At 38.0% G+C, this 14282-nt stretch overlaps 1 protein-coding gene and 1 non-coding gene across 3 annotated transcripts in view; one reads left to right on the plus strand and one right to left on the minus strand.

The window, feature by feature from the left end:
• Positions 1-14282, plus strand: part of GPC6 (glypican 6) — a 1087352-nt gene that overhangs the window by 695044 nt on the left and 378026 nt on the right. The window lies entirely within an intron of this gene.
• LOC115853480 (small nucleolar RNA SNORA71) lies at positions 1313-1454 on the minus strand. Its single transcript, XR_004039603.1, has one exon. It is a non-coding gene; the product is annotated as a small nucleolar RNA SNORA71 (small nucleolar RNA).

Here is a 14282-nt window from a genome sequence, read left to right on the forward strand (position 1 = left end):
TCTGATTCCCTAGCACAGCAAATGGAAGCCTAAGAACATGACTACAACACATCCATAAAACCCACCTTGCAGACAGTGTGTGCCTGTACCAGCTGAGGTTCTCCTCCCCTCTTTAATGGGTTGTCACCAAAGGGAATTTTAAAAACCAAAGCTAATGAGGTATCCACAGGGATTGGTGCATATGAAAAAACAAATCAGTGGAACCAGCCCTTCTATTAAAGGTTTAGATTTTGAATAAACTATTGAATAATTTCTATGTTTTCCTGAGCCATAAAAGGATGGTTTGACTTTTGATTCCCCCCACCCTTGATTTGTTCTTAGTCAGTGGAAAGATGGTAATGGGGTGCAGTGGTTTATGACCTGGTATAAGAAGCCCAGGAAGAATCCAGCTAAGCGGTATTCTTTATATTGGAAATAGCGCAGCTGTTTGAGCGAGTGTGTAATGGATAGTGTTGGTGCCACACTCGGATCCCCTGTAGAGGCTTCCAAGACCCACAGCCACACCTTTCTCCCAAAACTGCGCCCGTCACAGGAGCCGTCCGGCTTGAGAAGTTGCACTTGTTTCCCTTCCTCTCTCTCCAGGAGATGGGGGCAGTCTGCCACCACGATGGACTGACTGATAGGGAGTTTCCTGTCTCAGGAAGTCTCTGTGTGTTTGGGTAGGGAAATAGACAAGAGGGCTGTCCCTTTGCCTCAAGGCAGGATTTACCCTGTGGGGCAGCTCACTCTCCAGAGCTCTTTGTAGGATCAGGCTGAAAGCAGCCTCCAGCTGGAAGCATACCTGTGCGAGCTCCATCCCTTTCCTTATCCTGCCTCTCACTTCCTTACAGATTCCTCTTGAGCGTGTACCCCCAATATACCACTCCTACAAGCATCCCCGTCTCAGGCTGTGCTTCTAGGGAATTTGACCAACAACAGAGTGTAAACTAACTAAAACCTTTTAAATAGCTATTAATTTATTACCTCAAATATTTTGTGCTTTGGCTTGAATTCAGAATAATGTTTAATTGTCATGTTAAAAAAAGGAGATATATGAACTTTCAGATCCTTTGGAAATATCTGGAAAAGTCTTCATCTCCTGCCTGATTTTGGACTCATTATCTTTTTTTTTTTTTTCAGTGCTGAGGGGCGGGGCTGAGGATGTGGGATGAGGAAGGGGTGTGATGGGGAATCAGAGAAAACTTCCGGAGGGGAGCCCTCCACTGCCAGCCCGTGAACTGCTAAGGCAGGGTCCTGTTCGGGAAAAGGGGCACTCAGTGAGCACACAGTGCCAGGGACCAGGAAGCACCACAAATCAGTGGGAAGAAAGACATGTCCGAAAGCTCCAGAGTTTGCAAGGGACAGGAGTGAACCCTCCAAACACGGGGAAAGGCTTTCAGCAACTCCTCTCCCTGCACTATCAATGACCAGGGCACGGGCAGCCCACGATGGACTCATTATCTTTGATTCCTGATTTCAGAGCAAAACGTCTGCTCTATCACAGGGCAGGTAGCTATTCCTGAGCATGTGTTAATTGCTCTCTCTTATCTGATGAGACCCCTGGAAAAGTTTCTCAGAAAGAATATAACAACATAGCCCAAGTACATGACTGTTTTCTTATGCAAATAAAAAATACCCCATCTTTTAGAATCAATGAATATTTTTACTCTGTTATTTAGTGGGAGAATTAATCATCCAAAATTTGTCCTTGTAGGGGGAGTAGGAGAAGCGGGCTTTATTAATTTGTGATAAAAATTTGTTTAAAATAAAAAACTTGGGAAATTTAAATTTCCATTTTGTATTCAAATCATGTCAGTGGCAGAGGAAATGGAATTTATTAGGGAAAATGCTGTGACTATTTGCATAATTTTCTGGTGCTGAAACGTGAGAAAGATCTGGTTGCTTATTACTCTAGCCCAGTTTAACTTTGCTTTCAGATGCTCATTCACCAACCTAAGCCTTCCTCTTTCCTCAATCTCTGTGGCACTCACATAAAATATGTACTTAAGCTCATGTAAAAATAATGCATTCTTCCATTTTCCTCCAAATTATTTCACAGCCTCCTGTGTTTGTTAATAAATTAGTTGTCAGTCATCTCTTTTGGTAGCTGTTTCCATTAGAGATATTGTAACGGTGTGGAAGCCACTGAAATTCCAATTGCTGTCTTCAACAATACTTTATTTCTCTTTATTTTATCCATTCACGTGGCCCAGTTTCTTACTGATCATTCAAGAAACATCCGATAAATGACGTCTTCCTTTTCTTCTGTTTCCTCCTGCAATCATAATAGTACCGCAGAATCCCTTTCAAATTTGCAGAACTCCCCCGCCCCCAAAGAGTTCTGTGGAATGACATACTTTGGGTGAATACAACTAAACTAGAAATTTTCTATGATCGTGAATGGAAGCAAATCATTGCTAATCATTTCTAACTTTCATCCATTGCGAATAGGGGCCCATGATCTACTACAGTTTAACCAGAGCAAGACTTTCCCATAAAACAATGAAATATACATTTTTGTGCACAATTAAATAAATATTTATTGTCAGCCAATGGGATTCAAAAATGCAATCCCTGTGTTCAAAGCGATCAAATTCTAAAGGAGAAGACAAACACAGAAACAAGCATCCCTAATACAAAGTGATTTAGTACCAGATGTTTGGACAAGAGTCTGGAAGCAGAGAGAGGTGGGGGAAAACTTGCCCATCTGCTGTTTGGGAGAGACTTAGGGAGAGGTCAGGGAAGAGTTTTAGTTGCTATAGCTTGAAAATTTTAACTGAAAAGGTTAGTTGTAAAGGTATTAACACTAAATTATTTAATTCACTTATAGATCGTTACTTAGGTAGTTCTTTTTCCTCTAGGTCAAACATCAAACTGTCCCTTTTGTGCTAAAAGCTTTCATTTCTCTCATAACTACTTTCCTTCCGCAGTCACCAACTTAGTAAGGATTAGGTGTGTCGTCTAGTGACAGGAAATCCAAAATAAAAATGGCTTCTATAAGATGGAGCAGATTTTCCCAGCTGTTGGATTGTAAAATATACTGTTGATCAAACTCTGTAAAACTGGTTTTTGCTTCAGCAACACCTCCTCTGCCATATGGTGTTGACATGAGTTTATACAAAGACAGCCCTGCTGTTCCTATGGCCTGCCTGCAGCTCTCGTTCTCATAGATCTACTCAAAAGATTTTTGGATGGGCTATTTAGAATTTTTTATTCTTACATTTGGGAAATCCAGTTCCTTCTGAGAATAAAGAGAGCTGTGTCAGTTCTAGGGGCTCCCCTTCTATGGTATGGATCTGGGAGGTGTACATCCTAATTTGGGTTGACATTCCAGCTATTCGTGTCATTGAAGAAGATGTGCCTTTGTCTGACTACCTTTGACTGAATTCATGAGAAAATAAATTTATATTTAATAGGCAATATTTCTGTATTAGTTGATGGTCAGGAAATTAAGAGAATACTAGGAAGATCTTTCACACAAAAGAAAAATTTGTGCAAACCCTGAACACTGGGAACATACATGTTCATAGTAAATGCCAGTTTGCCAGTGCAAAAACCAGAACTCTACTTTGGGCAATGCTGTGTGCAGCAAATGTAGATGTTTATCTCCTGACGGCCACACTGTATTGAATGTATAATTGAGGCTAAGTGTTGAATGAATTAGCAACTGAATAATACCAGCTTTCAGATATGTGGGCAAATCACACACCTAGAACAAAATACTGTCTTATTAAATTCCTCCTTTAGTTAGTAGCAAAGGCATTTACAGCCCTTTAACGTTATAAAAGCATGTACAACTGTTAAGATGAGTCCTAAAAGAGACAGACAGAGAGAGACAGGAGACAGAGAGAATTATTCAAACCTCCAATAGTGGGCTTCCCTGGTGGCGCAGTGGTTGAGAGTCCGCCTGCCGATGCAGGGGACACGGGTTCGTGCCCTGGTCCGGGAAGATCCCACATGCCGCGGAGCGGCTGGGCCCGTGAGCCATGGCCACTGAGCCTGCGCGTCCGGAGCCTGTGCTCCACAACGGGAGAGGCCACAACAGTGAGAGGCCCGCGTACCGCAAAAAAAACCTCCAATAGCGAACATTTCTGAGTGTCTGTGAATACTGTTCCTCGGTGTGTGTGTGTGTGTGTGTGTGTGTGTGTGTGTGTGTGTGTGTGTGTGTGTGTGTGTGTGTGTGTGTGTGTGTGTGTGTGTGTGTGTGTGTGTGTGTCACAAGATTTACTTACATCACAAACAAGGAAAATTGTTCTCAAGAGTTCTGGACTGATTAGAAATCCAGACAGTAGCTGGTTCTTTGCCTCATGTGAACTAGAACACTAGTTTGGGGAATGAAGAGCAAATGAAATTTTTCCTGAAATCACACACCTGTTTTTCCATAACAGAAAAAAAGTTGAAAGGAGCAAAATCATTTAGCTGGAATTTGAGGGACAATTGCTCTTCTTTTTTTGTACTAAAGAATTATCGCAAGACATTGTCTGTTGTTTCAAACACTGGGGCCTCCTGCAGCTCAGAATTGTGCTGGCCTCCTCTGGTTCCCAGGATTGTGATTGATCTCAGCTGTCTTGTTTTGATTCAGTAGCTCCCAGAATAATCCCAAAAGTACATCATCACAGGGCTATGAAGCTACATAATTATTGAGGAGGTGGGCGCCATTTTTCTTTCTGTACATGTTTTGACATTATCCGGGGCATTATTTGATGCATGAAGTAGGCTTTACATAAGTAATAAAAAAGCTGTTTTTCTTTTATTGTCGCTCAGTTTTTATCCCTGTAATAAAACAATACCACAGAATGAATGCTCCCAAACTGAAACAAAGATAGCAGAGTAAATAGGATCTCAAAAAGCCAAAAATTTATTCATTTTGCATAATGTGATCATTAAATAAATTTCGTGAAAATTTCCTTTTGCAATAAAGAGAGTCAAATTTATTATAGCACTTTCCTTAGATGACACATAAAGATATTTGTGTCAGAAATGAGATACTTGTGTAGAGAAATGAAGATTCTGAGCAGAGAAATAAAACATGTAGAATTAATTTTTATTAAAGAACCCTCAAATATAATTTCACTGAAACTAGGTAAATGTGGTAACAAAGAGGGGAAAAGCTCTTGCTAAATTACATCTACATGGGCAAACTAAAAGGCATACCTAAGAATTAGCCCTACGAATTAAAACAGAAACTAAAAATATTCTTTCTTTAAATCATTATCTGCATGTATAAGTATTTTTTTTAAATGAGGCAAGGGGCAATATCTTGATAATTATCTCTAACTTTATTTGAATAATTAAATATAAGCCCCAAAATGGCTTCTTCAATTGAATAACGTTTCCTGTCTTCAAATAACAGGAAAATCAAAGTAACTGCTGAATCCAAATAAAATGTTTTTCTCTTATGTAAATAAAGCCCAGCTGTTAACAGTACAGAGCTGACAAGGTAGCTCTGTAATCAATAAGAACAGCCCAAGGTCTATCTCGTTGCTCTGCCATCTCCACACGTGGCTACTTAAGGGCCCAAGAGACTGGTTAAGCTCAACCATCACATCTCCTTTCCATCTAGAAGAAAAAAAGCTCAAAGAATGTCACTTTTTTCTCTTTTTTTTATGCAAGTCAGTGGAGTTTTTTAGTCTTATTAGTCATCTTTCTATTATTAATGTTACCAAATAGACAGCAGCTCCTTGTAGGCTAAAGGTGTGAATTGATCTGTTGCCCAACCCAGTTTCACTTTAAAGAAAAAAAAAAAATTAATGTTGAGTGGCATCATTTTAACCTCAATTTTTTTTTTTTTTTGTCTTTTATATAGTTACACCTAGAGTTTCCAAAACAAAACTTTGCTTTGTTTTCTTGAGAGGTTCAGTTTCATCAGGGCTACTTGCATATAAATACCTCCTTGACCAGTGAAGTTACTTATCCGTTAATGTATTCATCATTTTATTTATCCCTTAGTGGCATCTAAATTTGAAACACGCTCATAAACATTAAATTCTGTGATCTTACAGATAGTTCATCACCAAATATATTTTCAAGGCCAATGAAGGATGTAACAAAAGTTGTCTTGTGTTATAATTTTGTTGGAAAATTTATTTGGAACAAAGATGAAAGAAGTAGGGTCACTATAACTCTTAGGGTAAAGTAAGTAGAAGATAAGAAATGAAAAAAATGGAGAAAAATAAAACTTGGGTAACTTTGGAATAACAGGAATTCAAATATATTTCAGAATATGGCAGACAGCAGGAAAGTGATGACTGTATGTTATAAACTACTCTCTCCTTCTTTAAACAACAGTTATACTTTAAATATTTTTCTTTTTATTATACTGTTAGAACCTGTTACTTGTAGAGACATATATAGAAGAGTGTAAAGAATAAAAAACTTATTATTCACTGTTCTGTCTCCCAGGGAAAAAATGCTAACTACTCTTAATATTTTGTTGTGTGTTATGTTAGTATTTTACATATATTTATAATTGTGTATATTTTGAAACTGGGTTAATTTTTTTACACACTGTGCTGCAAATCACCTACTCTTCTGCAAATCATCTTTTTTTCAATCAACATGAGAAAATGCTTGAAACATAGTACTAAGCTGTCTTGTAAAGCATGACTTAAATGGTTGCATAGTATTTTTATCATGTGGCTGTTGCAAAATTTAACTAGTTCCATATTGAAAGAGCTGTTGGTCATGGAGTTTAGTGTGCATACACGGTAGCAGACCAGCCTATGTTCCAATCCTGATGACATCTTTACTTTAAAAAAACTTTAGATCAAATTTGACCTTCAGTTTCCTCACTTGTGAAGTGGGACTAATACTGGGACCTACCTCATGAGTGTATGCTAAGGATCAAAAGCAATGCATAGTAAGGACTTATCCCTGTGAACAAGTTTTTATTGGACATTAGAATATTTCTAATTTTATGTTATCATAAATAACTGTTGACCCAGCACACTGTTGGATGAGGCATAAATTACCATTTTAATCAAACATACATACATACATTCACTCCCTCATTCAGACAACCTTTACTGAGCAGCTCCCATTTTCCAGGTACTCTTACATTTTATAATGAACCTCTTTATCATGTGCCTAAGAAGAACCAGTTACTATTGTTTTGACAAAAACTTTTATCTGCAGTTATTATATAATGCTAACTCTTAGGTAAATGATGCTTCAAATATCCAGTAAAGATTCTGTGAAAAGATGAGTCTAGAAAATGTAAAAGTGACTTTAAATCTGACTAGTTCTATGAAAATACTCTTTCTAAAGAGATTTCCCAGTATTCAAATTCCTGTTTTGATCATTCAGATGAAACTAGTGTCACTTTCCTACGTGTAGGGGCAAAAAGCAATGGAGCAAAAGTGTCACGTTCAAAGCTGTCTCTGCACAACCAAAATGCTTTGGAGCTTAAACATTCTGCAGTCCTTCTTTACTCTTCCTGACGTCTCTTGGAAAGCCTTGTCAAGATAAAGGAGTCAAATGGTACTACATTTATTCTCTGTTATTATTATTATTATTTTGCATCTAAAGAGAGGTTCTTTACGAAATCTGCAAAGACCTGATCAGATCTCAAAGGTAGAATGTTTAATAATGAATAAAATGACCTCAAAGTGGGTGTACGGGTCTCATCCACAAAGGGTCCAGCCCTCTCCCTGCCTCTCCTTCTCCCTTCCCAAGCCTCTCCCACACGGCAGAGGGGTCTCTCTGAATCTCAGATCCCTCCCTGACTCTCTTCTCAGGGTCCCTATCTACTCCATTTCACTGTGTCTCTCACTGATTTCAACATCTGACTTGGGCGCAGGGGTGTTTTTCAGAAATACAGATCCCTGAGTTTCTGCCAGAAACACTGAATCAGAAACATCTGTGTGTGGGGCTTGAGAATTGTTATAGGTGATTCTGATGCAGTCCAAAGACTGGCATTTGGAAGTTCTCACCCTATGGTCGGGGTCTGTGAAGCCCCCCACCCCGTTTTCACCCTATGCTACCCACATGACCTGGATTCTGCCTCCATCACCTCATCTATTGTTATTCCCAGCCCCTTCGTCTGCCACATGCCAGCCTTAGAAATGACAGATGACATTTAGCAAGTATCCTTTTGTGATAGGCCTTCTACTATATAAAAGTACTAAACCAGTTAATATACTTAACGCATAACATTAAATTACATATATACGATGTCAGAACCATGGCTGATGCATAGAAAGCATACAGTGAATGTTAGTGGATTATATGTTTAATTAAATATCATAGGTAGATAATGGCATGTACTATTATCTTTCAGATTTATTAAGATATAGCTGACATATACCATTGTATATGTTAAGGTGTATAACGTGATGATTTGGTACAAACGTATGTGGTGAAATGAGTACCAGTAAGGTGGGTTATCATATCGGTCACCTCACATAATTACCATTTTTGTGTGTGTGGTGAGAACATTTAAGGTTTATTCTCTTAGCAACTTTCAAGTATACAATATAGTCCATATAGTATTGTTAACTGTAGTTGCTATGCTGTACATTAGATCCCCAGGACGAGTTTACTCATCTTTTAACTGGAAGTCTGCACCTTTTGACCAACATCTGACCGTTTCCCCCACCCCCTAGCCCCTGGCAACCATCAATCTACTATTTGTTTCTATGAGTTCAGATTTTTTAGATTCCACATATAAGTGAGATCATACAGTATTGCTCTTTCTCTGTCTGACTTATTTCACTTAGAATAATGCTCTCAAGTTTTGTCCATGTTGTCACAAATGACAGGACTTCCTTTTTTATGGCTGAATAATATTCCATTGTGTATATGTATATACCACACTTTCTTTATCCTTTCATCCACTGATTAGACACTCAGGTTATTTTCATTATCACTAGGCTATTGTGAATAATGCTGCAGTGAACCTGGGGGTTGCAGATATCTCTTTGAAATAGTGATTTCATTTCCTTCTGATATATTGCCCAAAGTAGAATTGCTGGATCATTTGGTAATTCTATTTTTATTTTTGGGGAAACCTCCGTACTGTTCTCCATAGTGGCTGTATCATTTTACATTCCCACCAACAGTGCAGAAGTATTCCCTTTTCTCCACACCCTCTCCAGCACTTGTTATCCTTTGCCTTTTTTATCATAATGGTATGCATTTTTTTTTTTTTTGTCCTATCCATTCTTAACCAGCTAAGCTCAGACTAGCCATAGATGACTCCCAGTTCCTAGAAAACAACTCAGGCAAACTTCCTATTCATTTTCTTTCTTTTTTTAAATGAAGTATGGCATGTATTATTTTAGTTAATCATTGTAGCAACACTGTGAGGTAGATACCATTATTTTCCCCATTTTACAGAATAGGAAAGTGAGGTCCTCTTCACAGAAAGAGAAAACAGTAACCCAATTAGGAACATTTGTCATTCCTTGAATATGCTGTGATTTCTCACCTTGCTGAATAAGGTGAGAAAATTCATGTGCTGTATCCTCACCAACCCCAAATCCCTGACAATTGCTTTCCCATGTAGTCCCTATTCACACTTCATTGGTTGTCATTGCCTGTTTTACACATTGGTTTTGCCAACTAGATTTTAAATTTCTCAAGTGCAGAGATCATGTTTTATTGAAAAATGCATGGCCGAGACCTATACTGAGTATGATACATGGCTATTGTTCAGTAGCTTAATAAAAGAAACAAAATACAGGCACACCTTGTTTTACTGTGCTTTACTGTGTTGTGCTTTGCAGATATTGCATTTTTTAAAAAAATGAAAGTTGGTGGCAACTCTGAGCTGAGCAAATCTCCTGGCGCCATTTTTCCAACATCATTTGCTCACTTCATGTCTCTGTGTCACATTTTGGTAATTTTTGCCATACTTCAAACTTTTTCATTATTCTTATATTTGTTGTGGCGATTTGTGATCAGTGCTCTTTGATGTTTCTAATGTAATTGTTCAGGGTGCCACAAACCACGCCCATAATGATAAATGTGTATGTTCTGACTGCTCCACCAATCAGCCGTTCTCCCGTCTGTCTCCTTCTCTTGGGCCTCCCTATTCCCTGAGATGCAACAATATTGGGATTAGGTCAGTTAATAACCCTACAGTGGTCTCTAAGTGTTCAAGTGAAAGGTAGAGTCACCCATCTCTCACTTTAAATCAAAAGCTGGAAACGATTAAGCTTAGAGAGGAAGGCATATGAAAGGCCTAAGCTAGACCTCTTGCGTCAGTTAGCCAAGTTGTGGATGCAAAGGAAAAGTTCTTGAAAGAAATTAAAAGTGCTACTCCAGTGAATACAAGGATGATAAGAAAGGAAAACAGCCTTCTTGCTGAAACGGAGGAAGTTTGAGTGGTCTGGAGAGAAGATCTAACCAGGCACAAAATTCCCTTAAGCCAAAGCCTAATCCAGAGCAAGCCTCTAACTCTCTTTAAGTCTGTGAAAGCTGAGAAAAGTGAGGAAGCTACAGAAGAAAAGTTTGAAGCTAGCAGAGGTTGGTTCGTGACATTTAAGGAAAGAAGTCATCTCCATAACATAAAAGTGCAAGGTAAGGCAGCAAGTGCTGATATAGAAGCTGCAGCAGTTATCCAGGAGATGTAGCTAAGATAACTAATGATAACTAATGGTGGCTACAGTAAACAAGAGATTTTCAATGTAGATGAAACATTGCAATAATGTATTAGAAGAAGATGCCAAATAGGACTTCATAGCTAGAGAGGAGAAGTCAATGCCTGGCTTCAAAGCTTCAAAGGACAGGCTGACTCTCTTTTTAGGGGCTAGGGAAACTAGTGACTTTAAGTTGAATCCATTGCTCACTTATTTTTTTAAAAATCCTAGGGCTGTTAAGAATTATGCTAAATCTACTCTGCCTGTGCTCTGTAAATGGAACAACAAAGCCTGGATGATAGTACATCTGTTCCCAACATGGTTTACTGAATACTTTAAGCCCACTGTTGAGACCTACTGCTCAAGAGAAAAGATTCCTTTCAAAATCTTACTGCCCACTGACAATATGCACCTGGCCACCCAAGAGCTCTGATGGAGATGTATGTACAAGGAGACTGATGTTTTCACGCGTGCTAACATAACATCCATTCTGCAGCCCTTGGATTAAGGAACCATTTTTGAATTTCAAGTCTTATTGTTTAAGAAATACATTTCCTGAGGCTATAGCTGCCACAGATAGTGATTCCTCTAATGGATCTGGGCAAAGTCAATTGAAAATATTCTTAAAATGATTCACTGTTCTAGATGCCGTTAAGAACATTCTTGATTCATGGAGAGAGGCCAAAATAGCAACATTATCAGGAGTTTAGAAGAAGTTGATTCCAACTCTCATGGACTACTTTGAGGGGTTTGAGACTTCAGTGGAGGAAGTAACTGCAGATGTGATAGAAATAGCAAGAGAACTAGAATTAGAAGTGGTGCCTGAAGATGTGACTGAATTGCTGCCATCTCATGATCAGACTTCTTATGAATGAACAAAGTAAGTGGTTTCTTGAGATGGAATCTACTCCTGGTGGAGATGCTGTAACTATTGTTGAGATGACAAGAAAGGATTTAGAGTATTACATAAATTTAGTTGATAAAGCAGCAGCAGGGTTTGAGAGGATTGAAGGATTGCCTCCAATTTTGAAAGTTCTATTGTAGGTAAAATGCTATCAAACTGCATTGCGTGCTACAGAGAAATCATTTATGAAAGGAAGAGTCAATCAATGGGGCAAATTTCATTGTTGTCTAATTTTAAGACATTGCTGCAGCCACTCCAAGCTTCAGCACGCACCACCCTGATCAGTCAGCGGCCATGAACATAGAAGCAAGACCCTCCACCAGCAGAATAATTATGACTTGCTGAAGGCTCAGATGATGCTTAGTGTTTTATAGAAAACAGTATTCTTAAACTAAGGTATGTACATTGTTGTTTTAGACATGACGTTAATGCACACTTAGTAGACTACAGTTAGTGTAAACATAACTTTTATATGCATTGGGAAACCAGAGAAATTGTGTGACTCACTTTATTGTGACCTTCACTTTATTGTGGTGGTCTGGAAGGGAACTCTGATGTATGCCTGTCTGCTGATAGCTACCACTGCCCACCTGGTGGTAACTAGTGGAATCTCAGTCGTAGAACCTCAGGAAGAACTAGCCTCTAGAGCAAGAATAACAGAAGAGATTCAGCTCTCCATCCAGCCAACTCCATTCATTTGGAAATGGTTTTCTAGAGCACAGTGTTGAGAAGGATTCTGAGATTAAGTCTGGACACAGAGCCAGAGAACCGTCACCCACGTCACCTGTGGTCTTGGGAGAGGGAGCGTGGAGATATGCATGCACTGCATTTGCCGTCCTCCTGTGGTCAGGCTTTGAAAATCAGTAAGAACACTTGACTGGATTTTAAACGGCTTTAGACAGACTGACAAAGTGGTGCCCATTAGACTGAATGATTGATCATTCTTTAGGCTATATTTTATGAGGAGGTGATTGAATTAGAATAAAGATTACAATTTAGTCAACATTTTGCATATATTTGGTGCCGTTCCTAAATGAAATGGAATTTGAAGAATGTAAAATACAAAGGGTCAGTTTTCCACACAACTGAACTTTTAATGTTTTCTTTGTTTACTACGTATAAGCAAATAATGTGGGGAAAAAGGTATAAGCAAAGGTAAACCACAGCTTTGAAAGACACGCACGTGCGCACACACACAAAATGAACTTTTATTTCATGGAAGTGTAAATGTTCATCTTCAAACATCACAGAAATGTACTTGACACTGTCACAGATAAAATATAATAATCGTCCTACTGCCCACTGAATTCTAGAGCCATTTTATTAATGAAGAACAAACTTGAATTATGTTATTCAGAATCAAAAAAATAAGCCTAACCTAGTGATACGGAAAGAATGGTAATGTCTGCCTCTTTTTAGAATTTACTTTCTTCTCAGCACTTATCTTCATAAACAGTGATATTTGATATTTCCACAGGAGCAAAGGAAGAAGAGTGTTACTTTTTGATGGAACATTGTGACTTGCAAGGCCCACAACTGTATGAATTAAGCCAAGCCCTTAGGGACACATCTAGGATAATAGTTCATAAGGCTAAAATGTAGAGTTGGGAGGCAAACATAGGATTTGAAATTTTGTGTAACGTCAGAGTAGGCAGTACTTACGTATCTTTCTTAAGTGGAGACGTGGCCTTTATTACCAACATCTTGTTACTGTAGAAACCATAAATATATGACAAATCTTAATATGTTACTGATGTTTAAAAGCTCATTGCTCCATTGATTTTCTTTCTTCCTTAGTAAAATCAGAATGGATAAAACAAGGCAGAAAGTTGAGGACATTAATATGAACATCCCAGCTAAGTGTTCCTAAAAACTCAGTGTAGTACAGTGAAAAGTCCCACATCAAATATTGCATTTTATAAACCAAAAAGGAGCTACATAATGAAATTATTTTTATAACATTTTTTTTATCTTATCCTCCCAGTTACTTTAGGAAATATTACTTAGGAAGAAGAAATACATACATATATCAAATATTTTCTTCTGTTCTCTCTAGAAAAAGTAACTCTGACAATACAGATTTTTATCTCATATCAGTTCATGATACTTTATCCCCTGTATCTTTTTTTTAAATTAAGCAATGGTTGATTTACAATATTGTGTTAGTTTCAGGTGTACATCTTCAGATTCTTTTCCATTATACGTTATTACAAAATACTGAATATAGTTCCATGTACTATACAGCAAATCTTTGTTGTTTATCCCCTGTATCTTTAACCATTAATAAAATACCATGCCAGGGTATTTTCTTCCACACCATATATCTTCCATTTGAGAACTAGACATTCAATAGAAATTATTTTATAATGTTTTAAAGGTTTTTCCAGTTGTGTATAAAAACATTTTCCCTCATTTTGAATGCCAAGCACATTTTAATTTCTACTCACACTTGATTTATAGGACAATCCATGAAATGCATTTATGCAATCTACAGTGGTAGTTAGGTTTTAAGGAATGCTTCCAAGGATATAATGTAATTGTGAAGGTACCAAACTGTACCTATGAGAGCATTTTTCAACATACAGGAAGTGGTAGGTGAAAGAAAGGGCCATGGCTGAAGTGTGCTCTTGAGTTCTGTCACGTGAGATTGCTTGGCTAAATCACCATTACACATCACTTAGGGATAATGGGTGCCTTGGTGTGTATAGTGATGTAACATCACTCTATCAATATTAAACTTTAGAATTGACATGTATTTTAATTTTATAAATCTGAAGATTTAAAAAATATTCTCTCTGTACGTACGACCTAGAGCTAGT

This window comes from Globicephala melas, chromosome 18 (genome assembly GCF_963455315.2).
Source record: "Globicephala melas chromosome 18, mGloMel1.2, whole genome shotgun sequence".
Lineage (NCBI taxonomy): Eukaryota > Metazoa > Chordata > Mammalia > Artiodactyla > Delphinidae > Globicephala > Globicephala melas.